The sequence below is a fragment of the Canis lupus genome, chromosome 22, assembly GCF_003254725.2.
Source record: "Canis lupus dingo isolate Sandy chromosome 22, ASM325472v2, whole genome shotgun sequence".
NCBI classification, from domain to species: Eukaryota; Metazoa; Chordata; class Mammalia; order Carnivora; family Canidae; genus Canis; species Canis lupus.
The window spans coordinates 48,106,340-48,134,242 of record NC_064264.1 but is presented as its reverse complement, the minus strand read 5'-3'; the positions used below and the strand labels follow the sequence as shown (position 1 = coordinate 48,134,242).

The 27,903-nt window shown below is 39.7% G+C and overlaps 1 long non-coding RNA gene across 3 annotated transcripts in view; it reads left to right on the top strand.

The window, feature by feature from the left end:
* Positions 1-27,903, top strand: part of LOC112656052 (uncharacterized) — a 53,638-nt gene that overhangs the window by 17,976 nt on the left and 7,759 nt on the right. The window contains exons 4-5 of one of the 3 annotated variants that reach the window (XR_004808101.2): positions 2,090-2,268; positions 2,718-2,998. The exons of 1 other annotated variant lie outside the window; for it this stretch is intronic. This is a non-coding gene — a long non-coding RNA (uncharacterized LOC112656052). Of the gene's footprint in view, positions 1-2,089; positions 2,269-2,717; positions 2,999-27,903 lie in introns of those variants that run through there. One more of the 3 variants, XR_007405007.1, reaches the window with a different exon arrangement.

The following is a 27,903-nucleotide window of genomic DNA, read 5'->3' as shown; positions in this document are numbered from 1 at the left end:
TGGGCATAAGAATGGACGACAACAATTTCTCCTACCACAGTCCATCTACTCTTTGATCTATTTTTTTTTACATGCAAAATACACTTACTCTTACAGAAGGCATGCCAAAGTCTCATCCATTTATGACATCTGGGATTTCATTTATATTCATTTTGCATTTGGTTGCTCTTGACTGAGAGAACAGTGAATTTAAAGACAATTATTTCCCCTTACTCACCTGGCATGCAGTGATGGAACAGAGACAGGTTAATTTACACAAGTATATGCATTCAGAATGGGGATGAAGAGAAGGTACATGACTGTCATTGATTCGTAGCAATACTCAAATCCTGTGGGCAATATTGCCTGGCTTCTTTACCCTGGGAGTAGAGTATTTGCCTTTATTAGCCTGCACTTTACTCCCTGGGAATGGATTCCCATTTTGTTGTTCTCTATGGCTCTTGACTCTACTCTCTGGAAAGTTCTTTCTTGATCATCATGTTCCTTAGCCACTTCTGAAGCAGAAATGAAGAACATGCTACCTCAGTCTGCTTCCTGCCAGTAGAACGTTGGAGAAAACAAACTCTTATATTTTAAATGGTTATAGAATTAAGCCTGGCTGACAGCGCTTTTGGCAATTCATTAACTTCTAAAAAGGACACAGAATACAGAAACCTACACTTATCACAATGTAATAATGCTAGTACATAATTAAAATAAAGACTGAAATGAAAAAGCCTCTATTGGTTGGAAATTTAAAAATTCCCTCTTAAAAGAACGTCTAGCTATTATATGTCAGAACCTAGGGCTTCCATTAAAGGAGTCACAGTAGATCCTTTCATTTGCATAAAACGGCTCCTAAAGTCTGTGGATATTATCTTTGCTTTTCCCAAAGTACATATAATTAATTCTGGGGAGAGAAGGATATCTGAAAAAGAAATATGAGCCTGGCTAACAACACAATAGGGATCAAATATTTAGAAAACTCATGAAGTTTTAGAGAGACTTGGATTATGGACATTTGTTCCATGTTTTTTGGTGTATAAATATTAAAAACTGCTGTATCTTCTGTTCAGAGTGCCTGCCTTATTCTCAGTGAGTGCTAATTGCCCCCAAATCCTATCTTGTTTAAAACTGTAAAAATTAAAATGGTGACCCGCTCCTCTTCTTCCACCTTTTCATCTTCATGGTCCTTTGCTTATTGTTGAATACGTATTCCTACTTGGCTCTGCCTTTGGCCACATTTCCTTCTATTTGATGGTGTAGTTTTCTCTTGCCTGGTTTCATTACAAATGGAGTGTGAATTTTTTTTCTCTCTTATTCTTCCTGTGGCTTTCCAGTGATTCCCAAGAAGATAAGAAAATATTTTGACTTTACTCTCTTTAAACTGGAAGTTCAACTTTGGAATTGTAAAGACAGATGGGCTTTATGACAACCTTTTGCAATGTACTGATGATAGTTTTGATTAACTAAGACAATTTCAAGGGCAGTATAATGACCAATATTTTGATCTTACTGAGAAAGAAAGAGGGCATTAAAATAATTATTTCTGGATGTGTTGTCTAAAAAACTATCAGATAATCTCAAAATTGCATATGGAATATCTCCAAAGAAGTTTTTCTGACATCCTTAACAATGCTTCAAATGTTCATTCCTCATGTGATTTTTAAAAGGCATTATATAAAAGGAAAATAATATAAATAACACGTGGAAGAAATTCCATGCTACTGAAGTAAACTGAAGCCAATTTAATGTGAATGAATTCTGGTTTGCCTTGTATAATCAACCTTAGATAGAACTTGAAAGTTTTATACCAGGAATGTTAATTTACACCATGAATGCTAGTTGATTAAGTGAGAAGTTTGTGGTAATTTTTTATAGAAGTTTGGGTATTAAATTTTCATCAAGAATTACTTCCTTGATTAAACTATTGTTATTAAGGAGGAAATAAGATTGGACCTGAGTCATTTTGAATCCAGGCATGTAACTCTGTAAAAACATAAACACTTCCTTTATTTGATGCTGTTCCATTAAAATAATTTTTGTGCTGGACAAAGAGAATGATATTGAAAGAGTATTTTATTTTATATATTTTTATTTTTTAAAAAAGGTTTATTTATTTATTTGAGAGAGAGACAAAGAGAGTGAACAAGTGGAGGGGCAGAGGGAGAGGGAAGCAAACAGACTCCCACTGAGCACAGAGCCTATGTGGTGCTGGATCCTAGGACCCTGAGATCAGGACCTGAGCCAAAATCAAGAGTCAGATGCTGAACCGACTGAGCCACCCAGGTACCTCAATAATTTTTATCTTAAAATATTTTGATGCTTACCTAGAGTTTTGGAGTGTAGGTTTTCAGGACTTTCTGTTTCTTATCGTTCAAAGGAGAAAAATCTTTTGCTTTTTGTGACTGATAATAAAGAGTATCACAGATTTTATTAAAATTATTCTCTGTAATTGGCCCCTGTATTTATTTCACTTGAAGATACTTCTGTTTACTGTGAGCATAAGTGCAAAACAAACATTCAAAACAATAACTGCATTGCCAAATCTTAATGTGGTAGTTTTAAACATGTATATAAATTCCTTGATACTCCTCCCTTCAAGGGATGGAGCTTAATTTTCTTCCTCTTGAGTGTAGGCTGCACTTATATTTGCTTCTAAGGAATACGATATGGTGGAAGTGATGGTATTTCGATTCCAAGTCTAGGTAAGAAAAATTATTGTGGCTTTTTTCTAGATCTCTCTTGGATCACTCACTCTCAGGGGAAGCCAGCTGCCATATTGTGAAGACACTTGTATTGTCCCATACAATGTTCATGTGACATGTTCTCCTGACAACATCAAGGAACTAACGCTTTCAATAGCCATGAGAGTGCACCGTCTTGGAAGTAGGTTCTCCAGCCCAAATTGAGTCTTGAGATGACTGCAGCCCTAGCCAATATCTTGACTGTGACTTTATGAGAGCCTTTGAGCCAGAACCATTTAGCTAAGCCACACTTGAATTCCTGATGCACAGAAACCATGCAATAATAAATGCTTATTGTTTTAAGATGGGAAGTTTTTGGATAATTTGTTACACAGCAATAGATAGCTAAAATCCTCAATGTGACCAGTTTCACTCTCTTTATAAGGACAGATTGACAAAGACTTTGCATTTATATTCCACAGAGTACAAAGTAACCAGCTTAATACCCATCGATTGTTTGCTTCCATTTCAATTTCCTGGTTCTGTTTTCGAAGATCTTGATATTCCCTATGACTCCTTAACAGTTGAATCAATACTCAAGAAAAAATAGGAAGACTTCAGTATTTTCTGGATTTAATGGAAGAAAAAGACTCTTTTTGCCATTTGAAGTGAACCTCTTGTCTAAATAGGGAATATTAGAAGCTTAAGTGTCTTTTGGCAAGAATTTCCAGAAAGGGGTGATTGAAATAAAAACTTTTTAGCTCTCCAGTTCCTAAAAATGCTAGTAAATAGAAACCAGAAATAGAAACAACGGCAATGAATCCTGCTGACTTAATCCTACAAATTACTCCATATAGATTGTAAGAGGCATGACTAGGATAACAGCTATAATTTGATAAAGCAGGCCAAAGACAGTCTCAGGATTTGACACAGTGGACATGGAAAACAAAAATTAATCCATTGCCATAAGGACACAATGGATGAGTGGTTACTCTATCCAGTGTCAGGACCTAAGGCAGCCCATTATACCTGGAGCTTCATTGGATTTATAAGCCAATTGGTATCTAAACCCATTTTCCTCCAGAAGGAGGTAGATTTTGGGTGATGAATGTTCAATGATCAATTTCTTCCATCTCATTTCCACCTTAAGACTGATTGATTACTTTCAGATACCTTATTGGGAGCTCCCCCAGAATATCTCCTCCACTTGAAACGCACCATTTAAAAAAAATTATTTATTTATTCACGCGAGACACACACAGAGAGAGAGGCAGAGACAGAGGCAGAAGGAGAAGCAGACTCCATGCAGGGAGCCTGATAAGCGACTCGATTCCGGGATTCTGGGATCATGCCCTGAGCCAAAGGCAGACACTCAACCACTGAGCCACCCAGGTGTCCCTCACACCATTTTGAATTCTACTTCAACAGTCACTAGAAGGGAGGCTTGGTCTCCCAAAGATCTATACAGATAATACCAAGTAAAATGGGTTTCCTTTAATGGCAGGTCAGAATGTATCATTTAAGAACAGTTTATTTCTCCAGAAAATTTATCGTTCTACTCTATCTCATAAAACTGGTGTGAGGGAAAAATTAGTGCAAGTAATTAGGCCTTGGAACAGGCTGTACTTAATGTGGGAGTAAATAATGAAGAAGATTTACCCCCCTCTCTTACTACTGCCTTTCAATAGCTCTATGTTGAGTCTCCCCTAGAGCTGATCTCATTGCTTCCCTAGTTGTTTAAATGCTTTATTTTCATATATTAATATATCAGAGTTTTTTGGTTAATCACAATTTTATTATTTTAGTAGGGCTGCATTTTCAGTTCTTAAAATGTTTTAATGTGGTGAAATATACATAATATGCAATTCATCGTCTTGACGGTTTTTAAGTGTACAATTCAGTAGTATTAAGTACATTCATATTGCTGTGTGGCCATCAGCACCATGCATCTCCAGAACTCTTTTAATCTTACAGAACTGATGCTCTATACCCATTAAACAATTACTCCCCATTCCCCTTCCCCCTGGTTCCTGGCGACCACCATTCTATTTTCTGTCTCTACACATTTAACTATTCTCATATAAGTGGAATTATACAGTATTTGTCATTTTGTGATTGACTTATTTCACTTTGCAAGTCCTTATTTCATCCATGTTATAGCATGTACCCAAATTTCCTTTTTTCTAAAACCTGAATAATATCCCATGGTATGTATACACTACATTTTGTTTATCTATTCATGATGGACATTTGAGTTGCTTCATGCTTTTGGCGATTGTGAATAATGTTGTTATGAACGTGGCCACACAAATAATCTCTTCAAGACCCTGCTTTCAGGTCTTTTGGGTACATCCCCAGAAGTGTAATTCCTGAATCATATTATAATTCCATTTTTTTTTTGTTTTTTTGAGGAACTTCCATTCTGTTCTTTATAGTGGCAACACCATTTTACATTCTCAGCCACAGTGCATGGGGTTCCAATTTCTCCACATCTTTGCCAACACTTGTTATTTTCTGGATTTAAAAAAAATAGTAATCTTCCATATGGTGTGAGGTGGTATCTCTTTGTGGTTCAGTTTTATTTTCACAAAGTAAAATATTGAGCCCAATCTGTCTGATGTCAAAACTTCAAGAACTCGTTAAACACAAATGTTACTCTATTCCCCACTTGACACATACTTAGAAATCTATTATAGGGAAGATGAAGTGAGGACGTATTTGGTTCCTTTGCTTCCTCCTCTCTTCTTTCTACTTTCTCCCACACTTTGTAGCTGCACTTTCCACCTCCAAGATTGAACATAGGAGAGGGAGGATTAGTGGAGAAGAGCAAAGTCTTAAACGCTCAGATCTGCTTCTGATGGTTAAGAAGGGAGCACAGGCTGCAGTGGAGGAGGGTGGCTTTCACCAAAGGTGAGAAATGAGACAGTGTTTTCCACAAGGTGGAGTGGACCCCATGGAAAGTAAGCAGGTTTTCTTTTAGTCATCTTGAAAGGGCCCCATTCTAGAGATCTGCCAGGTAGAGCTACATGATTGTAATGGAGAGAATCCTGTGGAATAGTCTGCTATAAGTAGGTGCTAAGTTATGATATTCTGCTACAAGCAGGAGGAACTCCAAGAGGCTAGTCAGGTACTGTCAATAGTAAGTTCCTATTGGAGGAATCTCAAAGTGCTCGATAAGAGCAAGCATTTGGGGATAGGCCACCCCCACGAAAATACCAGAACCAGGTTATATCAGTACTAGTCAGGTAAAGCCTTATCTGCTCCTTCCTAGGCCCTGGGATTGTTGGGCAACCATAGTTAGAGGCAGATGGTGAATGAAGAAGAAGAAATCAGAATGGAAGAAGCTCATGCTTCATCCTCCTTTTTCCATAGATAGTTTCTTCAGTCTGAGTCAAGCCTGAGCTTTGGTCGGAGGAGAAGCTTCAAACTGAGAGATTGAAACTTTGATATAAAATTGGACTGGACTTTTTAATGTATCAAAGTGGGGATGTTTGTTCATACCTGAGAGTGACTTGAACATTGTTATTTGACTAATAATTAATTATGTAGGAGTTTGCTGGAATAGCATAACTGAGTCATGGGCAGGAGCAAGTAGTTTTGCTTGCTTGCACTCTTCTGGATGCAGCTTATTCTTAGTTAAAAAACAAATAACCAGGGGCGTCAGGCCAGCTCAGTTGGTAGAGCATGTGACTCTTGACTTTCGGGTTGTGAGTTTGAGTTCTGTTGGGTATAGAGAGATTGCTTAAAAACAAAAACAAAAACAAACAAACAAACAAAAACAAACAAAAACAAAAAACCAAATAGAACAGTACCTGGCACATAGTAAGCCCTCAATGAATGTTATGTGTTTTCATTGTCACTTTCAATATTGTTGTTACCACACTTAATTCTTTCATCTGAGATCCTGTGGTGAAGAATCAGTCACGGAAATGCAGGATGGGGGAAAGGGGAGGGGCAGTCCTGAGATCCACAGAGGCTGTTTTCACAATAGTTAGAGTTACTCTATTAAGGTACAGATAAGTACCTGGTAATTCCCATTTTCCATTTGATAAAAGATCCTCAATTAATAATTAATGTGGCTTTAGTACTAATTTCCTCTTGGTTACACTGAAGTAATGAGGTGGTTCAGGTATATTACTAAAACTCTGGAGGTATGGGAGGAGCACAGTGGAGAAATGGGCAGTTGAAGTATCTCATATTTTCAAGCGCCATATGATTGTAATGTAGATTGAAATAATAAAGAAGGGCAGGGTCAGAACAAACTTTCTCAGCTTCCAGGAATCCTAGTGAAGCTGTAACATTGAGACCAGACAAATTTATGGTTGGGTTTATGAAGGGCACCTGTTCCAACCTGAATATGACTCCTATAAAGGATTTCAACCAAGTGTGCAATGGGAGAGCAGATTAAATGCCCATTAACCATCCCTTCCTGAACATTACCTAGCACTGATAATTAGCTTTTGTTGTTGCTCCTGTTAATAAGCTTTCTATTTTATTTTTTTAAAAGATTTTATTTATTTGTTTGAGAGAGAGAGAGTATGTGCAGGTGGGGGGAAGGGCAGAGGGAGAGGGACAAGCAGATATCCTGCTGAGCATGGAGCTCGATGCAGGACTCCAACTCATGACTCTGAGATCATGACCTGAGCTGAAATCAAAAGTCAGACACTTAACCAACTGAGCCACTCAGGTACCCTAATAGTCTTTTTATTTTAGAACAGTTTTAGATTTACAGGATTGTTGGATAGAAGGTACAGAGATCTCCCATATACCTGGAAGCCATTTTTCTCTATTATTAACATTATATATTTATTTAAGATTTTATTTATTTATTTATTTATTTATTTATTTATTTATTTATGAGAGACACAGAGAGAAGCAGAGACACAGGCAGACGGAAAATCAGGCTCCCTGCAGGGGAGCCCGTTGTGGGACTCCATCCCAGGACTCAGGGATCACACCCCAGGCCGAAGGCAGACGCTCAACCACTGAGCCATCCAGGTGTGCCTATATTAACATCTTAGATGAGTATATACGTTTGCTACAAATGAGCCAGTATTGATATATTATTAACTAAAATCCATACTTTATTGCTATTTCCTCCATTTTACCTTAATGTCATTTTACTGACCCAGGAGCACATCCAGGATGCTACATTACATTTAGTGGTCGTGTTTCCTTAGTTTGCTATTGATTTTGACAGTTTCTCAGACTTTCCTTGTATTTGACAACATTGACAGTTTTGAGAAACAAAAATACTTGTCAAATATATCGTAGAATGCCACTCAGTTGGGATTCATCTCATGTTTTTCTCATGTTTATACTGTGGTTCTGGATTCTGGGGAGGAAAACCACAGAAATAGGTGTTGTCATCGTCACATTATATCAAGTGTACATACAATCAACATGACCTAACTTTTGATGTTGACCTTCATCACCTGGCTGAGTAGTGTTTAACAGGTTTTTCTGCTGTAAAGTTACTCTTTTTTCCTCTGCTTTTGTGTACTGTACTCTCTGGAAAGAATTCAGTTTTTGTAATCTACATTTAATGGCTTCACCTCTTTGAGAATTGAGTTATCTGCATAAATTATTTGGAATACTTCTGCATGGGAGATTAGTTTCTTGTCCCACATTTATTTATTCAATCATTTATTTATATCAGTATGGATTCAATATTTAGTAGTTCACATTATAATGCTGATAATATTATATCAATATTATATGTTGGTTTATAATCCAATACTATATTTATATTGTTGCTCTAATTGTGCCAGCTTTGAGCACTGGGAGGTCTTTTAGTTGTCTCCTGTGTCCCTTTGGCATTCCTCCATCATTGGAAAGTTGTTGTTTATTCACTTGTTTTAGCCCTACCTTACCTTCTGGAGTAATGAGATGCTCTAGGCTCTTCCTGTATGTTTCTTGCCCCAGTTCTAGAATCAGTCATTTCTCCAATGAGCCCTGGTTCCTTTTACAGAGACGGTCCTAGAAACAATGAACTGGATGCTGGGTGTGCTTGTTGCTATTGGCATGTCTTAGTTTCTAGATCCCCTTATCTAACAGATAAATATTTCTATATGTAACCATCTGTATCTGTATTAAGCTAGATAGGAGTTTATACTGCTGTCTTCAGCTCAATCCATTATCACATGGATCAATCTAAACTTCTTCCTTTGCTTATTTGTAATCTCTCACTCTAATAATGAGAAACTTCACTCCCATCATTATCTGACATTTGCTTAATTATTAAATTACTGTGCACATGTGTAATGGTTTCAGAATTGCTAATCCATACTCTTGTGGGAAAGACCTTTATCAGCTAGATGGGCTTAGGTACAGTTTCTTTTGCCCTTTGTCTTATAGACTCTTCATTTCCAGTGTTATTTAGGCCAGCACCCTATTCTCATTCTACCTTCAGTGAAATTTTCCACATCTATAATATGGCTAGATTTTTTTTTTAGAGATTTTATTTATTTATTTATTCATTCATTCATTCATTCATTCATGGGAGACATAGAGAGAAAAGCAGATACACAGGCAGAGGGAGAGAAGCAGGCTCCCTGTGGGGTGCCTGATGCAGGGCTCCATCCTAGGACCCTGAGATCATGACCTGAACTGAAGGCAGATGCTTACCTGACTGAGCCACCCAGGTGCCCCAGTACAGCTAAATTCTTTTGTCACATTCTCCAAACCAATTTATCACAGAGTAAGGGCACAATCAAAGGTAGTTATTCTTCACACATTTTTAAGGTTGCTTGATATTCATAGTTTCACTGATTCACTTAGGCAACTGAATATTGCTAAATATTCAACAAATTGTCTTCTATTAGACAATTGCTTATTATTGGACTGTTATAAATATATCAATAACATGCTTATATATTAATCTTTGTGTATACTCATTGTTTCATTATGGGAAATTTCCAGAGATGATTAAATCTCCAAATTAAAGAACATGAATATATTTAAGGCCCATAATACTTACAGTTGCTTTCTTTTTTTTTAAATATTTGTTTATTTGAGAGAGAGAGACAGAGAAAGAGAGCACAAGCAGGGGGAGTGGGAAAGGCAAAAGTACACTCCCTACTGAGCAGGGAGCTGATGCAGGGCTTGATCCCAGGATCCTAAGATCATGACCTGACCCAAAGGCAGATGCTTAACCAACTGAGCCACTGAGGTTCCCCCTACTGCCAGAATGAAATAAGAAAACTGTAGACAAAGAATTGTAATTTATTTATTTCTTAAAAATATTTATTTATTTATTTATTTATTTATTTATTTATTTGAGAGTAAGAGAGCTCTCAAGTGCATGCATGAAGTAGGGGGAGAAGGGCAGAGGGAGATGGAGACAAAATCTCAAGAATCACTGGGCTCCATCCCATGACCCTGAGATCATGACCTGAGTTAAAATCAAGACCCAAGACACTTAACCAACGGAGCCACCCAGGCACCCTGAAAATTATAATTTAAAAATTGGGGTGCCTGGGTGGCTCAGTTGGTAAAACATCTGCCTTCAGCTCAGGTCATGATCTCAGGGTCCTGGGATTGAGTTCCACGTTGGGCTCCTCGTTCAGCCGGGAGCCTGCTTCTCCCTCTCTCTCTGCTCTACCCCACTTATGCTCTCTTTCCCTCTCTCAAATAAATAAACAAAATCTTTTTAAAAAGTTGTTTTTCAATTTGATACAAACAATATATCTTTTACTTATTGTCTAAGGATGAAAATTTTTTCATTATTTATATTTATTCATTCTTTTATAGTCTATCATGCCCCTTAATCTATTTTCCTTTTGGGTGTAAACTTTGTTTTTCAGATGTGCTCAGTTGTGTGACTGTTCAGTTGAGCTTGAGACCTCATGCTACATTTGTAGCCAATCACTGACCTCCTCCCTGGCATCAGTGATACTGAATGTTCCTGCTTAGTAAGTCTTCCCAAGAGAATTGCCTTTCTGAACACCTACTGTATAGAAGGGATTCCCTCCCCCACTATTGTTCTCTGAGAATCCAAGATACCCTTCCCTGTCTGCTAACAGACACAGGACTTAATTCCTCAGTAACTGTAATCAGCAGTGGCCTTTCTCTTTCTCTTCGAAGTGCTGTTAAAATTTGAGGATTTTCCTCATGTAAGCATCCTCCTGGAATATGGCTTCATAACTCTTTGGAAGGAGTGAGGCTTCCTATGATATTCCTATGACAAAAATGTGCCTGTGTGCACAGTCAACCTGTGCAAAGAAGGGTGCATTTTCAAGAAGAATGATCACCTTAGAAGGAATGTTTCTAAACCCAAGACTTTATAATGAATCTATCAGCTGTCAAGAGTCAAGAGACTTGTTTATATCATTCAGATCATGGAGTCTACAATTCTTAGGGTTCTTGAGGCTTTATCTTAGTGGCTTTGGTTTTTCAACGTGGGAGCCTTGAACTTTGTGGTAGACAGTGTAACAGAATTGACAGACAGACCACCAAGTGTTGGCTAGTGGTGGCAGTTGGTTTACTGCCACCCAGCAGGACAATGTTGGACAAGACACCTAACATTTGTGAGCTTCGGTAAAGATGATTGGAGGGGTAGATGAGGGAATTGGGTAGGGTGTTTTTTTAATCTCAAAAACTCTTTTGGTAGCACATCCAATCTGAACTGGTCTTATGGTCACCTATCATAGAGTTGGCAGGTATCAGATAGGCCCAGTCTAAAGACTACAACTATATTGCTAATCTTCTTCAACTCTTAAGAAAGGTCAAATCTATACTCCAGATTCCTCCCTTTTCATAAATGGACTCAGAGGTAAGGTACCAGTGGCTATGTGGCTGAAGTAGACTTTCCTCTTCAACTCTTCACGTTCTTTCTTGTTAAATTTAACAATTCTTTCTTCTTTCCTTAAAGGAAGTCATAAAAACCACTCTTATCCTCAAAGTCAAGTTATTCCTTGAACTAGAAAGTCACTCAGAATTTGGAATTGCAATGTTTTTCAAGGATTTAAATGCAAAGCAGAGTCACCCAAAGGCTACTTCATCATATTTTAATTCTGTTTCATTTAGTGCTAATTTAAAACAGAAACCTGTGGAGCAGAACAGAAGGGATGGCCCTAAAGCCAGGAGGTAAAAGCCTGGGAAAGCAGATAAGGTCCTTCTCTTCCTTCTCTTGATGAATCTCCCCCTCCCTCCCACCCACTCCACCATCCCCTTCACAATGGAGCTGGTGCCAGCTGTCTGCTCCACAGATTCAATCAAATGCACCAGCAGGATGCAGCATCTGCAGGTGTAGATGAGGGTGATAGTGAGGATGTCAGAGGGAGAGATTTATCAGTGCCCTCAAACACACAAGCTCTTCACTTGGCTCATCGGTCGCCAGTGTTTTTTTATTTTGGGTTTGCTCCCTCCACTTCAGATGCTCCAAGAACACTGAAACTTCTTGGGAATTTCGGGCATAGCTGAGAATTTTCTGGCATGAATATGAGAACTGATGAGACAGATGTATGCTTGGCTCGGTGGGGCTGCACTTACTGGCACTCCAGGGCTGATGCTGTAAGACTTGACACAAACAATCATTTCTTACAAGAAGCCAGAGTGCAGGGGATCAAACCAGGCAGAGCTCATGGTCCAAACACTCAGTGTGATGTCCAGAGGTCCTCCCAGGTAGCTTTAAGTACCAAGCAAAACACGAGGCTGGTGATACCTTTAATTTAATCTGATATGATATTTTCAAAATGAAAACCAGAAAGGCAAGAGGCGACCAAACTTCCTTGGCCAATGATGAGTGAGAAAATATCCCCAACCTGACACAAATAGGATAATGCTCTGCCCCTGCTTTTGCAGCATTCTCATTGCTCGGAAGGTCTCATTTGTTGGTAGAGATTTTAAGCTCTTGAGTCTGTGTAATTTTCAAAATTTTAATACATAGAAATGACTGAAAATGTCAGGGGACCAGGAACCAGAATTTTGACAATCCCCTCTTCATCCCCTTGGGGTCACCTGCAATCCTTGGAGAGGGAATGCTCCCACCAGCATTTTAGGATTGCTTCCTTAAGACCTGGGTCCACCAGACACATGGGGATCATGGTTACCAAGTTAGGACCAAGTGAGCTCTTTGAGGTAACACAGCATGGTTCACTGGGAATTCAGAACATCTGGAATCTCGCCAACCTCTGCTGCGAATAGGCCTATGATCCTGGAAAAGCCACATCCTCCTCCCTGGACATCTGATTCCTCATATGTAAAATATGAACTCTGAAGTTCTAATTTTGGGGAGTGTTATTTTAGGGAGGACAGTAAGATTGTTTTAAACAAGTCACAGGAGCTGTCATGGGAAGACAGGAGAAACAGGAGAAACAAACTGGATTTGTGTTCGTTTTGAAGTCGAGCCTGCAAAGAAACACATTTTATATTTGGCTTCTTTGCTCCAGAGCCTTTACCTGCAGATAAAAACAATAAATATCTTTTAGGATTGTGGTAAATATTGCAACTTGGAAACCACAAATCTGTATTCAAGGACGAAGGGGAGAGAAAACCCGGATGGAGCAGTGTTGTCATTGTAGTGAATAAAGTGCCTCAGGGCCATCACGAACTGGCCTTAGACTGAGATGCAAGGAGGTCGATACAGACATCATGCCATGAGTCTACCGCCCTCAACTATTTCCAGGTTGAGATTCTCAGGTGACAGAAAATCAGATGAGAGGTTTTAAATACTAACTACCAGGGAGGAGACTTATTCACAACCAGTGACAAAGGGTGGGCAATTTGAAAGAAAAGTGTTAATGTTGCTTGACCTTAAGTATGGTAATACCCTGTTACACAGAGCAAAGAATTATAGGACTTCTGGTAAACCCTGGGGTATGTTATGTTCTTTAAACATAAATATGCAGTAAAATCCCATTACGGTGGAGGAGCTCACAAAGGGAAAGATAGTTGTTTCCCTACGAACAGTATAAGCAGGCTTAATTACATAATCAATATTTACTACATGCTTTGTGTGTAATACACTCTGCTAGGCACAAAAGAAAATCAAAGAAAAGTAGTAAATAAAAGAAGTCCCTCTTCTGCCATTGACTCACTGTAGGACCTTCAGTGGGCAATGTATTCAACCCCTTTTTCAGTTTTCTCATCTGAAAATGAGGATAACAATGCTATCAACCTTAAAGGGTTGCTTTTATTTATAAAGCATTTGTAAGAGTACCTGGCATTATACACAGAATGCTCAATATTACTGTTTTTATTATATGGAAAAAGTAGTGGTAAGCTTCTTGGGAACTTATAAGACACTTTACATTTATCAAGTCATTGGTTTCCCATAATAACCTGGCAAAGAAGGATTTACACTTGACAGAAGGCTTACCAAAGCTGCACACTAAATGACAGGGGGCGACTTTAAATCACCTCATTGTTCTTTGCACTTTGCCAAGCTGCCTTCTGTAAAGATGTGAGAAGCAGAGCTAACACCCTCAAGAACCTTGCTATTGATGGGGATAGCCAAAAACTAAACAAGAGAGAGTGACAGGAGATAGAAGTGTCTGCTAGCTAGGCATGGAGCATTTGGGACTAACTTTAGGAAAAATGTGGACTTAGTGCTCCATTACTGGTCTGTCCTGGCACATAACCAACACTGGACAGAACTGAGGCTCTCTTTATAGTCTTCCCGCTCCAAGGCCTCTCCCCTCCGTCAACCTACCTCCAGCAACCAAATGTCCTGAGGGTCTCACAGTTTAGATGTCTGTTCCTCAGAATCTGATCCCAACAAAGAAGGCACCGGTACATTCTTACAGATGAACGTGAAAATGTATGAGATTGAGATGTTCCTCCTTCCCCACATTGTGTTCCCTACCCTACCCTCAACTCTGTTCTGTGGATGCTAGTACAGGGGACAAAGCCTGAAGACAAAGGGGTGGTGGATCATCAGGCATGAAGAAGTTGAGATGGTGGGAAATTTTGAGGAAATCAGGATGTGTTTATCGGAGCCATTTAAAAGACGTTCTATACTTTACCCATCTGGTGTGATTTTAAAGATGTAGTAAATCTGTGAAGGTCAGAAATCATTAGAATCTTAGGTAAATAAGCACCGAAAGGTCAGAGACTAACTATGTCCTTATTCACTCTTGTATTTACAGCACTGGCATAATGTCTAGTATATAGCAGGTGCTCACTTTGTCAAGTGAATAAATTATTTGTGGAACAAATCAATGCACAATGAATCAAATTACAGTGTGGCTTTTAAATTTATCCAGCCTATGGGCTCAGCGGTTTAGCGCTGCCTTCAGCCCAGGGCGTGATCCTGGAGACCTGGGATCGAGTCCCACGTCGGGCTCCCGCATGGAGCCTGCTTCTCCCTCTGCCTGTGTCTCTGCTCTCTGCCTCTCTCTCTCTCTCTCTCTCTCTCTGTGTGTCTCTCGTGAATAAATAAATAAAATCTTTAAAAAAATAAATTTATCCAGCCTAGATGAGTAGCTTGATTAGCTGGCCATGGAGGAATCATGAAATTTTTGACTTGTTATAGTCTGAAAATTAAAAAAAAAAGTGACAAGCCTTCATTCTGATCGTTACCAAAAATATCTCTTGAGTAAAGACAAGGATGATACATTGCATAAAACCTATTACTCCTCTGTTGTAGAAGGAAAATGTACTCCTCAAAGGGTGCTATCATCACATCACCCTGTAGCACCCATATTTCCTTTTTCTCATATGCATTGGAATGGCCAGCAATTAGCCCGACTTTAAATGGTACTGGCACACATGTTTCTCTAGGACCAATGCTCCTAACACAGACTTTGAAGTTCACAGAGACCCTCCTCTTTAGAGCTTGCAGACTAAGTCACAGAGCACCATGCACTTACTATCTCAGCTCTCTTCATTCCTTTGTGTGGATCTCTATTTCTATTCACTACCATCTTCCTTCTGCCTGAAGGACTCCCTTTAGCATTTCAAATTGTATGGGTCTGCTGGACAAATTCATTCAGACTTAATGAGTCTCTATTCAATGTAAGAGTCTCTGTTTAACCAGAATGTTTGAAAGGTGTTCTCCTTGGGTATAGAATCCTAGGTTAATAGAATTTGGGGGTGGGGAGGTGGGTTGGAGTATATTAATGAGGTCCCTCCAGTGGTTTTTTTTTTTTTTTGCTTGCATTGTTTTTGATGAGAAACTTTCTACCATTGGTCTCTTTGTTCATCTATCCTTAACATATCTTTTCCTCTGGTTGCTTTTAAGCTTATTTTAAACAATTTGATTAGGATGCGCCTTGTCATTTTTTAAATGTTTATTAAGCTTGGAATTCATTGAACTTTTTGAACATGTGGATTTATATCATATATCAACTTCAGAAAAATTTTGACTATTGTTTCTTATACTACATATATAGTTTTTAAGTAGGTCCATGGCCAGTATGGGGTTTGAATTCATGACTTTGAGATCAAGAGTTGCATGCTCCACTGACTGAGCCAGCCAGCTACCCCTCTTCTAATGTTTTCTTTTCTGTTATTTCCCACTTTGGAGACTTCAGTTAAGCACATATTAGGCTACTTAAAATTGTTCCACAGCTTGCTGATACTATGCTCATTTTTAAAAGTTTGGGCTGTTTTTTTTTTTTTTTCCTGTGTTCCTTTTTTGGGTAGTTTCTATTGCTACTTCTTTAAGTTTATTCATCTTTTGTTTGCAAAGTCTTGCTGTTAATCCCATCTGGCGTGTTTTTCATCTCAGAAATTGCATTTTTAATCACCAGCAGTTCAATCTTAGTCTTTTTTTTTCTGTCTTACAGAAAAGTACAGTTATAATACCTGTTCAATGTTCTTGTCAGCTAAATATATCTATGTTAGTTCTGGGTCAGTTACAAGAGACTGATTTTCTCCTCATTATGGATCATATTTTTCTACTTCTTTTCATGCCTGGTAATTCTTTACTGAACGCCAGGTATTGTGAATTTTACCTTTTTTATTCCTATCAATATTCATGAGCTTTGTTCTGGGACATAGTTACGAATGGAGCTTGGAAATAGTCTGAAACTTTCTGTCTTGCTTTTAGGGAGAGCCTAAATAGCATTTCAACAAGACAGTTCTGATTATTAGCACTATTGCCATTTTGAAGTGGAGAATCCTTTTCTTTTTGTAGGATATTTAGTGGCATCCCTACCTTTTACCCACTGGACACTAGCACCTCTCCCTCCATTAAATCGTGACAACAAAAAATATCTACAGGCTTTGCAAAGGTCTCCTGGAGGAAAAAAAATTATCCATGGTTGAGAATCACTGGAATTGGGTTAACTTTGAGCCACCACTGATAGCCAGACTCTCCTGAATCTTCTCCAGTGCCCTGTGAGGCTTTCCAATCTGGCTGGCGGGAACACAGTTTTTGCTAGCTGTGTGACTGTTGAGTACCTATTCCCTCTAATCCTTCATGGTGAGTCTTTCCCCAGGCTCAGATGGTTTCCTTACGCCTGAGTGCTGATTAGTATTCTGCTGAATACATCAGGAGACCCTCTGTGGGTCTCCAGAGTTTTCTCTCTGAGTGGCTCTCTTCTCTGCTGTTCTGTTCTGCAAATTCTAGCTGCTTGGTGTCCTTAGACTCCTAACTTAGTCTTCTCAATTTAGGGAGACTGCTGGACTCTCCTTGTAACCCCTCTCCCCAGAAATGCTTCCAAGGCAATAACTTGGGAAAATAGGTTTATCTTGCTTGTGTCCCATCTCTTGGAGATCACTGGTATCCCTTGTTGCCTGATATCCAGTGTATTGGGTTAAACTATTATTTTTATATAATTTATTCAGTTTTCTGGTTGCTTTACATTGGAGGATCAATCTAGTCACTGTATTGAAGATACAAACTTGTTGCCTATCACATTTGGCATCAGCTCCACCTCCTGCCCTGTTTGACACACCTTGCAGTTATGATTTCTTGACAAATAAGTTTAAATTTTATGTAGTCAAATCTATTGATCTTTTCTTTTGCAATTATATTCCTATAACTTTTATGTTTAAAAAGTCCTTCCCCCCCCCCCCCAAAAAAAAGTCCTTCCCAAACAAACAAAGGGCTGCAGAAGGGGAGGTGATGGGGTGACTGGGTGATGGGAATTAAGGAGGACACTGGGATGCGATGAGCACTGGGTGTTATACTATATGTTGGCAAATTGAATTTAAATTTTTAAAAAAAGAAAAAAAAGTCCTTCCTATCCAGAAACTACATAAATATTTAGCTATATTTTCTTCTAGGTTTCTCTTTTAGAGATTTAATTGAAATTCTTGTCTCCCTAATGCAGTTAGAATTTATATCAGTGAATGAAGTGCTGAAGCAAGTATTTAAATGAATCTTTACTTCCAAAAAACTTCCTGATCTCAGCCCTTTTTATGGAATAGCTCATCCTTTACCCACTGTATTTTTTAAAAATGTATTTAATAGATCTTAGGTTCTTATTCAGGAAGAGGATCTGTGTCTGGGGTATCCATTTGTTTCCCAAATCTGAGCATCCATTCTCAGGCCTAAGATATTTTTTGACTCACACATTTCAGTATACTGAACATATTCCAAAGACTCTCTGACATTTCCCACTTCCTTAGCCAGGGAGCTCCTGCGGGGAACAGGGGGTGGACCCCTGCAAGGGCCAGAAAGGAGCTATTTGCTGTCACCCTTGCTTCTCAGACACCTCACCCATGGTCATTGTCTTGTAGGCTTAATAAAACCACCTTCCTCATATAACAGCTTTTCCATACCAGCACGCACATTCTCTCTCTCTTTCTCTCTCTCTCTCTCTCTCTCTCTCTCTCTCTCTCTCGCATGCGCTCGCGCATGGTTCTATCTTGTCAGTTTATCACCCCCTCTGCCTGTCACTCTTTATCAGTTGAAGAGCCAAAGTAAGGAGAAGGTGAGAAGAGAGATTGCTGGTGCATATGCAACTGTCAAAAATCTAAATATAGGTCATATGAGTGACTAAAAATCATCTCCACAAATTCCATCTTTCCTCAGCACATTTTCTCCTATCTGTATCTCTAATTTGCTCTTTGTTTTGCTTACTTCTTTTACTTCTGTTTCCTTTCACTCCCTACCTTTCTGACCACCTCCTCCCAGCAGGCATATACAGAACTTTCCAAAGGGTCACAGGACTGTTCACACATATTCTGATTCTTATTCTTTCATGCACACGGTGAGATTGAATTCAGTCATATTCCAGTGACATGCTTTGGTGAATGAAAGATGAGCAGAAGTTTAAAAAATTAGTGTGTTATTGGCATAGGGCTGGGCAACATTCCAGAGGGTTGGGTACTCCATCAGCTTGGGTCCCAGGGTGTAGATGACTTAGAATAGACTCCTCAGACAGTAAAGAAGAACATGTCATGCAAGTCAGAGACAAATCTTAGCTTGAAGCACTGAAATGTGAAGGATGTTACCAGGGCATAATCTAGCCTAATCTGGACTGATAGATAGTATAAAGACTATTTTTAAAACAAAGCAGTGAGACATAGGGATTTGTGAATCATGTCGTTGTGTGTATACCTGCTGCACGGTATCTTTGTCATCTCCCAGGAACCTGGATGGATGGAGTGATCAAGGATGGTTCTGTCAAGGAAAATGAAGATAGCTTCCTTCTTCCTCATCCAATCAATGGAGCTGCAGGGAGCTCACAGCCCAACAAGGATAAGCTAACAGAAATGAATGTATTAAACCGGAACTGTCCTTGTACCTTGGATGCACATAGTACAGGTGTTTTTCTTAGTACAGTTGGCTAGGAAGAAAATCATAGGCTTGTTTCCTGTGGGTCAACTGTCAGTTCAGTGTTTATGATAGACACTTGGGGTTAGTATACCAGGATGTAAAGATTAGTTCTTGGCCTAGTTTCCAGTGATCTTGCAGTTTTGTACACTTCCCCAGCAGGTGTTCTTTGAAAGAGAAAAAGAAATAAAGAAATTCCAAGCAGATGCTTAATCAATAGTAAGCGCCAGCATTTCTACATCTTATCTCAGGTCAAAAGCAAGGATCAGCATATTTAATTTTGGCTTCAATTGGGCCTTTGTGATTCAGGGGGTCTTTTCCATTCTGCTTCCCTGTCTGCAGTGTTCGAACTAATAACCTTATTAGGTAAATTCTGCAGCTCATCTGGTTAAATGGTGGTCATTTCTTAATTTAATGAGTTATTTCAAGGGTTTTTCATAAAGATTTCACTGTGCCTTATTGATCCTAAAGATTATATTCTAATGCTTTTGGCTGGTTTTTGCCATCACCCCTGTCATAGCTGTGGTTAAGCTTGATGGGCACTAATTGGGTGGAAGGTCAATGTAAATTAGTTACCACGCTGAATTTGAGTCAGTTTTTAAAGAAATGTATTTTAAATGCAAACAGCAACTCAAACAATTCTTACAAAGTTCTGACAGGACTTCCATGTGGACATCCTGCTGAGCTGCTGTATTGAGTAGATAAAACTCATTTATAATTAGCATCCCTATTTGCATACAAACAGTTGATGGGCTAAAGTCCTTAAAAATTATTTGCTCTCTTACAGAGATTAAATGTGCCCCTGTAGCCTAATCAGCTGCTTGCCAGAAAACCTCTTTTCATAGGCCACTCTGAACCCTGGTCTAACCTACACAGAACTACAACAAAGACTGAATTAGTGTACTGCAAAGAAATACAATGCTATTGAATGTAGCTGGGTGTTTCTGAAATATTAAGGAAAAAATGTTGTAATCTCCTGTTTCCTCCATTTCATCCTAGGAAACCAGAGAGCAGAAATCTCAAATTGATGAAGAGGTTTCTGTCACCTATTGAATGGGTTATTTGAAATAGAGATAGAATTTGAATGGTAGAAAATTTAGAAAATAAGACTTCATACATACCCATGGGTGTGGACTGAAATCAAACAATTATGACCCCATTGCATAATTCTAGGGGCTATACTTACAGAATACAGTGTGAATGGTGCCCCAAGGAACTGAGCAACTATGATTATAAACCTAGTGGAATGAGATCTTTTATTTGCCTGTAGCTATTGGTGTGAGGGCCTGTGTTGCTCTTCCTTTTTTCTTTTCTTTTCTTTTCTTTTCTTTTCTTTTCTTTTCTTTTCTTTTCTTTTCTTTTCTTTTCTTTTCTTTTTTTCTTTTTCTTTCCTTTCCTTTCCTTTCCTTTCCTTTCCTTTCCTTTCCTTTCCTTTCCTTTCCTTTCCTTTCTTTTCTTTTCTTTTCTTTCTTTCTTTAAAAAAGATTTTATTTATTTATTTGAGAGAAAGAGAGAGAGAGAGAGAGGGAGAGAGAGAATAAGCAGGAGGAGCAGCAGAGGGAGAGGGAGAAGCAGAGTCTCTGCTGAGCAGGAAGCCCGATGTGGGACCCGGTCCCAGGACCCTGAGATCATGACCTAAGCCCAAAGCAGATACTCAACAACTGAGCCACCCAGGTGCCCCACTCTTCTATTTGACAAGATTATGTTCATCTTTCCAGATTCAGATCAAATAGTACTTTTTTTTGAGCCTTCTAGATTCTTACTGTTGGTATTAGTTATGGTTTCAGCAGGAAACAGATGCATACTCAAATTGGATAAATTGTGGAGAATTTATAAAGGGGCTATTTACAAAGGTATGAACAGGACATATGGGGGCTGCAGGGAAGACGTTGCAGGATGAAGGAACTTGTAACATCAGGGCCTGAAAGGGCAAGGGAAGAGTGTGGTCACTAGGACCTGGTGACAGTAGCTGTATGAGGGTAACCGCAAAATAAAACCTGAGACCTTCATAGTCAACACTCAGTGGCTCACTAGGGAGGAAGCCTGGAAAGCGAATTCTCAATCTCGCTTCACTTTCTGCCTTCACTCTCCCTTCATTGCTCCCACTAGCTGAACCCAACCAGAAGTCAGAGGGCAAAGGAGGCTGCCAATGCCATCCACATAGGTGGTATATAAGTGATCTATTGCTGTGTAACCAATTACACCAAAGCTTAGTAGCTTAAAATACCAAACATTGTCTTATGGTATCTGTGGAACAGGAGTCCTGGAGAGGCTGAGCTGGATTCTGGCTCAGGGTCTGTCATGAAGCTGCATTTAAGAAGTCAGCTGAGACCATGGTTTTCTGAAGGCTGGAGAAGTTGTTTCCAGGATCATGTACTCATAGGGCTGTTGGTTGGAGGCCCTAGTTCCTCACCATATGAACCTCTCCCTAAAGTTACCTGAGCATCCTGGTGACAAGTCTACTTGTTTCCCCCAGAACAGGTGATCCAAGAGAGGGAGAGAGCTGTGGAGAAACTGCAATGTTTTTATGACTTAAACATGAAAGTTGCATACCATTACTTCTGACATATATCAACCCTAATGCAATGTGGCAAAGGGTTATGCAGGAACATAAAAACCAGGGAATGGAGATCATTGGGGGCTGTCTTGGAGGCTGGCTACCTGGAACATTTGTAGGGTGTATAATGGTTGAAAGCAGACGTAGAAAGGCAGATGGAAGATGTCCAGCACATATCCAAGTAGCAATACTTCCTCTCTCCAATGACCACATAACAAATCATCCACACCTTAACTATAGCACTTATGTTGTTTTAAAATATTTTATTTATGTCTGTCTATTGGAATGTAAGCTCTTTGAAAAGGAGTACTGTGTTTTATTCTTCTTATGCCTTTGGGGTCTAACACAGTGCCAGACTCATGGTGGGTGCCCGCAAATATTTGGAGTTTTTAATAGATGGAATCTATGAGCACTTGGTTGTCTATAGTCAACAATGCATACTGTGACACCTCCATCTCATATGCTTCTCCTTCACCCCTCATGTCCCCAATGTTGCCCAATACTGTTCAAATGCCCTATGTCAGTTAGGAAACTGATCTAATATACTAATTTGTACATAAGATGCTAGTGACACTTAAATTCTGGGATATTTGTATATAACTGTTGTTGTTTTTCCAAATCAAAAAAAGGAAAGATGAGCTGGAATATTAGCAGTCCATTACTTATTAGCCCCAGGGCACTCCTGTGAGTCCTCTGGTAATACTTAGGCTCAAGTTCTATCTTTTGTGTCTACTTTGGTGTCACTTGAGTGTTACCTTCTGTACTCAAGGACTTCTTTACATAAAGCTCTCAAGGAAAGGAGGGCTGTAGCCATCCATGGGGTAGAAAGAAGTTCCGTAGGCACATAGTCCATCCTTTTAAAGCTTTGGACAATAAATACGTTACAAAAGAAAGCCAAGACTATCTAGCCCCCAAGAAAAGATTTTTTTTTCAAGAGAAGATTTCTAATGGTGGACTTTGAGGCTCTTTTTTGGTAAGGCTACAAGGGGAGATGCTTGTGGACAAGGATCTGGTACATGAATTGGTGCCTGAGCCCTTGCGCATATGGCCAGAACCACTTGAGGTGTATTTATCACAGGTCTGTGCTTAGTGGGTATGCTGGCCTATCTCTTTGGCACCACAACTACTCCTGTTGAAGATGTTCTCTGCAGAGGAGAAGCTGGGAATCATGGTTCTTAGAATCTCCTTCCCCTAAATAGTCCTGGGGTAAAATTTACCAAAGAGAGGCAAGTATGTGGGACTTGAGAAGCAGTTGTAGGCAGAGGTAGGATCCAAGCAACTTTCCAGCAAGTTCGAGGGCAGTAGTTCTAAAACTTCAGGTGCACCAGAAGCATTTGAAGTGCTTATTAGAGCACAGTTTGCTGGGCTCCACTCCCAGGGTAATTGACTCAGTAGGTCTGGGGTGTGGCCCCCAAATTCTCATTTCTAATAATCTTCCAGGTAATGTGGATGCTGCTAGTTCCCACACCATACTTAGAGAACCACAGCTTTAGACAAACAATTGTGTCACTGCTTTCTTTCCCTTGATTTTTATTATGTGTGGGAAACATAGCACTCCATCTGTTTTCCTGAGTAAACTGGACCAGTGCACTGGGCATGAGCAGAAGGGAGAGCTTTCCAGAGTGCTACTGTTTAGGACCAAAAATCAAGAAAGCCCAAATAGGCTTCTGGGACCCACGTGGCTTCAAGGTCAAAGACAAGGCCCATGCAGTCATGCTCATCTTCAGCTATCAATGAGAAAAGAATACACAGACCTCTTGCACTTGGGCTCTTCAGACCTTTGTTGTCACCCAGCTCTGCTGGACATGCCAGGGCAAGAAGGCACCTCCCACTACTAGCCCTGGAAAGCAGCCTGGGAATTGTTCTGAATCACAGCTGATGGTAGGTCCACCATATGGACCAAATATGTCATGGTGGGGACATATTTGACTAGTGGGAGGCAGCACAACAGCTGGCTTTGGAGTATGAGAAGGGAAATTGCAGGCAGCTGTTTATATTGCAGAGGAGTAAAGTGGCTTCTTTTGAACAAAGGCTGTGGTGAAGCTTGTAGTGAGGTTGAGGCCAAGAGGTAGGCCAGGAGCCCATCTACCATATTGTGCCAAGATTTCAGGGGCTGCTGGTCTCCCACAGGTTCCTTGGGCTACATCTGACAGAAATAATTGTCAGGAAAACCATGTTTGTGTGTCACTTTACAGGCTACCTGGGCCTTCATGTCTTGGTGAATTGTCACGCTCTCATTGAATCTGGAGGTGACATTTTCTGAAAAGCAGGCATATTTTACAGATAAATTGATGAAGAAGCCAAATAGCATGACCAAGGTCACAGAGTTGGTTAGTGGGAGAGCCAGGGCCACAGCCCCTGACTCTGAATTCCAAATTCTACACCAGGTGGTGGCCACCAGCCCCCTCTGGGAGCTGTGGCTCCAAGATTGGGAGGAACACAGGGAGGTAGGAGTTTGAGGGTCACCTCTTCTACCTCCAAATGGGAGACATGTGTCCTTCCTGCAGAACAAGGGCTATAGGTTGTTTGTTTTTGGTAATTTAAAATTTTGTAGTAATTATAGATTTACAGAAGTTGCAAACATAGTTCACAGAGGTCCCATGTGCTCTTCACCTGGTTCCCCTCATTGGTACCTTCTCACATACCTAACAGCATGGGATGAAAACCAGGAGAGATGACCTTTTTAAGCAATTGTTTCTCACATAAACATTTTCCAAACATTAAAAAGTAGGCATTTTCATTACCAGTTAATTTGGTATGTGCCCTTAATGTTTCAGGACACCAAATAGCATGAGATACCCCTGCTGGGGAAGGAATATTCTAGAATTCCTTTGGCAAACCGGCCCCAAATCATGTTTCAAGGTCTTCTCACCTCAAAATTGTCTTATGTCTCCTCAATATGAAAGACACCTGGGCTTTTTGGAGACATTTTATTAAAAGACAAGTTATGAGAAGGTCGGTGGATATAGCGAACTGGGCAGACCTTTCCCGAAATGTTTGTGTACTAAAGAGGGCAGGGTTTGGAGCCAGCAGATCTGAATCCGAATCCTTATAATCAGTCATGCACCAACTACTGAGATTTCTTCTAGCATCGTCTTAAAATGTTAAGTAAAATTAAAAATAATTCTTTGCATTGTAACTTTTTTTACATACATCAGTTTTACTGGAGTTTATAAACCGCTAAATCATGATGCTTTGCACTTTTTTGCATTTGCCACTATGGTTTGATGATTAGATCTGGAAACTTGTTGAAGCACAGGTAGGCTGGCTTCAAAACAGTAAAATTCAATGACTATGCAAGGCATAATCTGCCAATTTGTAGTCATTAGAGAAATTAAACTCACTGGTAAGCAAAAGCAGGTGTGTCATCCTAGCAGTAGGACATGAATGTTAATTTGGAGTCTCGTAATCAGTGTTATATTGTCCACCTTGAAACCATTTACTTATGCCTTAGGTTTGAATACTAAGAACCTGCAACATAAATGCCTTTAAAAATCTCAGATGCTTCATACTTGGTGGGTTTCAGAGCCTTCTAGGAATGACCTTATATCCCTAAGATAAGCATAGCTTTCACACTTATTATGTAGTAGATGAAAGGATCAAAAACAACTATCCCAGTCTGGAAAAAACACGCTGTGTTTTTTTTTTTTTTTTTTTTTTTTTAAGAGAGAAAAAACGACCTAGTTCAGTGTTCCAAATAAAGACAGGGATTATTCAATACAAATGCTGTAGGCGTTGTTGGATGGATGGGAGCTGTACAAAGGTGAACCCTGTGTGTATGCAGGGTGCCTTCTTTGTTCACTTAATGTTATATCGTAAGAACGTCTATGTTGTAATGTTGTATGCAGGAACAACAGTGCCAGTTAGAAGGTAGATGTGAAATGAATAAACAGGTGATAGAAAATCTACTGAAGTCAGATGTCCCCATCTAAACCAAGCTATTAATGTTTGTTTGGATTTTGCAGTGACCTTCCGTCTTTCAGGCAGGGCTCTGGGGTTCAGGGAGCACACAGAAAACATCTGTGAGTCTGTAGACAGAAACGGTAGGGGTAGGCACATCTCTTCAATCACGATTAAAGTCAGTATTGCATACAATTTCTTGACAGCATTTATTATAACCAGCCTTTTCCCCTGTTCAAAAAGGATCTTTCCAACAGGGCTAGTGTTAGTATGGCCATGTGTCAGCAGCCCAGGGTTGCGTGCTTCTGTGTTTGTGCTGGCTTTCTCTGTGCTGTTGGCAATTACTTACTACTTGATTGTCTCAACCACAATGTGATTTCCAACATAAAAATATATCATTTGTGGAAAGAAGGAATCATGATATGGAGATCTCAGGATATTCCTCTCCTTCCAATGCTAATGATCCCTAAGCAATTTCCAAAAAGATCACTTTGCTGGTTATAAAAATAATGATGCTGAAAATGGCTGATTCCCTCAAGCGTGGCTCAAAAGCCCTTCAGGCAGTTAAGTGCAACGATCCCTGGAACATCTTCCTGAAACAGGTTTACTGCCCAAAACAATTTGGTGTTTTCCAAGTGACTTTTAGGATAACCTGAGTGACATGGGATTTTACTTATTTGTTTGCTTCTTTGAGGGTGGAAGGAGCTTTCATAGCGTATGTGGTTCTTGACAGTCAGACCTAGATCTTGACAAGCAAGGATTTTCTTCTCTTTGTTTAGTGGCATTGTTATGACTTCCAAGAACTGAAATACCTTGACCTCAGTGTTTTAAGTGGGCATGGGCCTACTGCCAAGTTTGGCCAAGTGTTAGGTATTGCTCTCTGACGTACCCTGAAAACACCATCACACTCAATTACTCTATGAGTAACCTGGCCTTGCGGGATGAGTTGTAAGATGGTGGCTGGGCTGTGAAGACAATTGACCCATTATGCTTACCACTGCTGAGCTGTACTGCACAAGACGCAAAGCCCAGTTTCATTTTCCTGACCCTCTGCAAAGTATTCTATCTACATGCATTAGGCACCCAGAGAATAATATAAAATAGACTCTGATTTTTTCTGGACTTGGATCCTGTATAGACCTTGAACTCTTGGAACAGAAGCATGAAGAACATGTTATTTTTTGTGTGTGGTCTGACCACATTGTGCCCCAGAAATTATCTCCAAATATTTTTCAATATGTCGAGCAGTGATGTCTAGTCTAGAGTTACTATGTGTCTTGTATGTGTTAAGTGGCCATCCATTGCATCTTGCTGATGACCCTGGGTATTCTTTTGTACAATGATCAGAAAAGATTTACAAAGGCAAAATATGCTGGCATCTATATTTGGCATCTTTTGGGGAAATCTTCTTTTTATTGGATCATCCGTAGAGCCTTCAGTGAACTAAGACTACCTTTCACCAACTGTTCGTTACATATTTGTTTGCCACAATGTCTAGCACAATTGAGTCTGTTATACCTCTTTTTGTTGTAATCGAAAGGACCCCAGAACAAAGTCCCACCTTCAGGTTCTGGCATTGTGCCCTCAGCTCCCATGTGGGCATCAATAAGGACTCACCAGTAAAGATCACATGACATCAAGTTCGGTAGCTCAATGGGCTTCGTGGCATCGAGAGGAACTATGAGTTTTGTTTTGTTTGACTATCTTTTGTTTTTTAGCTTCTGTGTGCTTTGGAAATGCAGTGATAACCCAATTTGTGGAATAGAGACCTAGAAAACTCATCTCTAGATCACATGTTTATTTTGGGGACTGCTGGGCTCCAGCTTGCCAGATTGTTTATCTCTGGCTTTCCCTCAGAACTACCTGTAAAGCCTCAGGTAATGTGGAACATTGTGAGTCACCTGTTCTGAAGGTGGGATCCTGTTAGGACTCCACCTGTCCTGCTGAGTGAGTCCTGTCTGGATTGATGTAAATTCAACAATGTCATCACGCAGCTTGAGTTGTAATACAGGCTTTATTGGGAAAGTGGAAAACTAATATAGGCCACAGGTTGTTGAGGGAAGAGAAGGTACTAGTCTACTGATTCTCATTGTCCCAGAGAGCGATGCTAG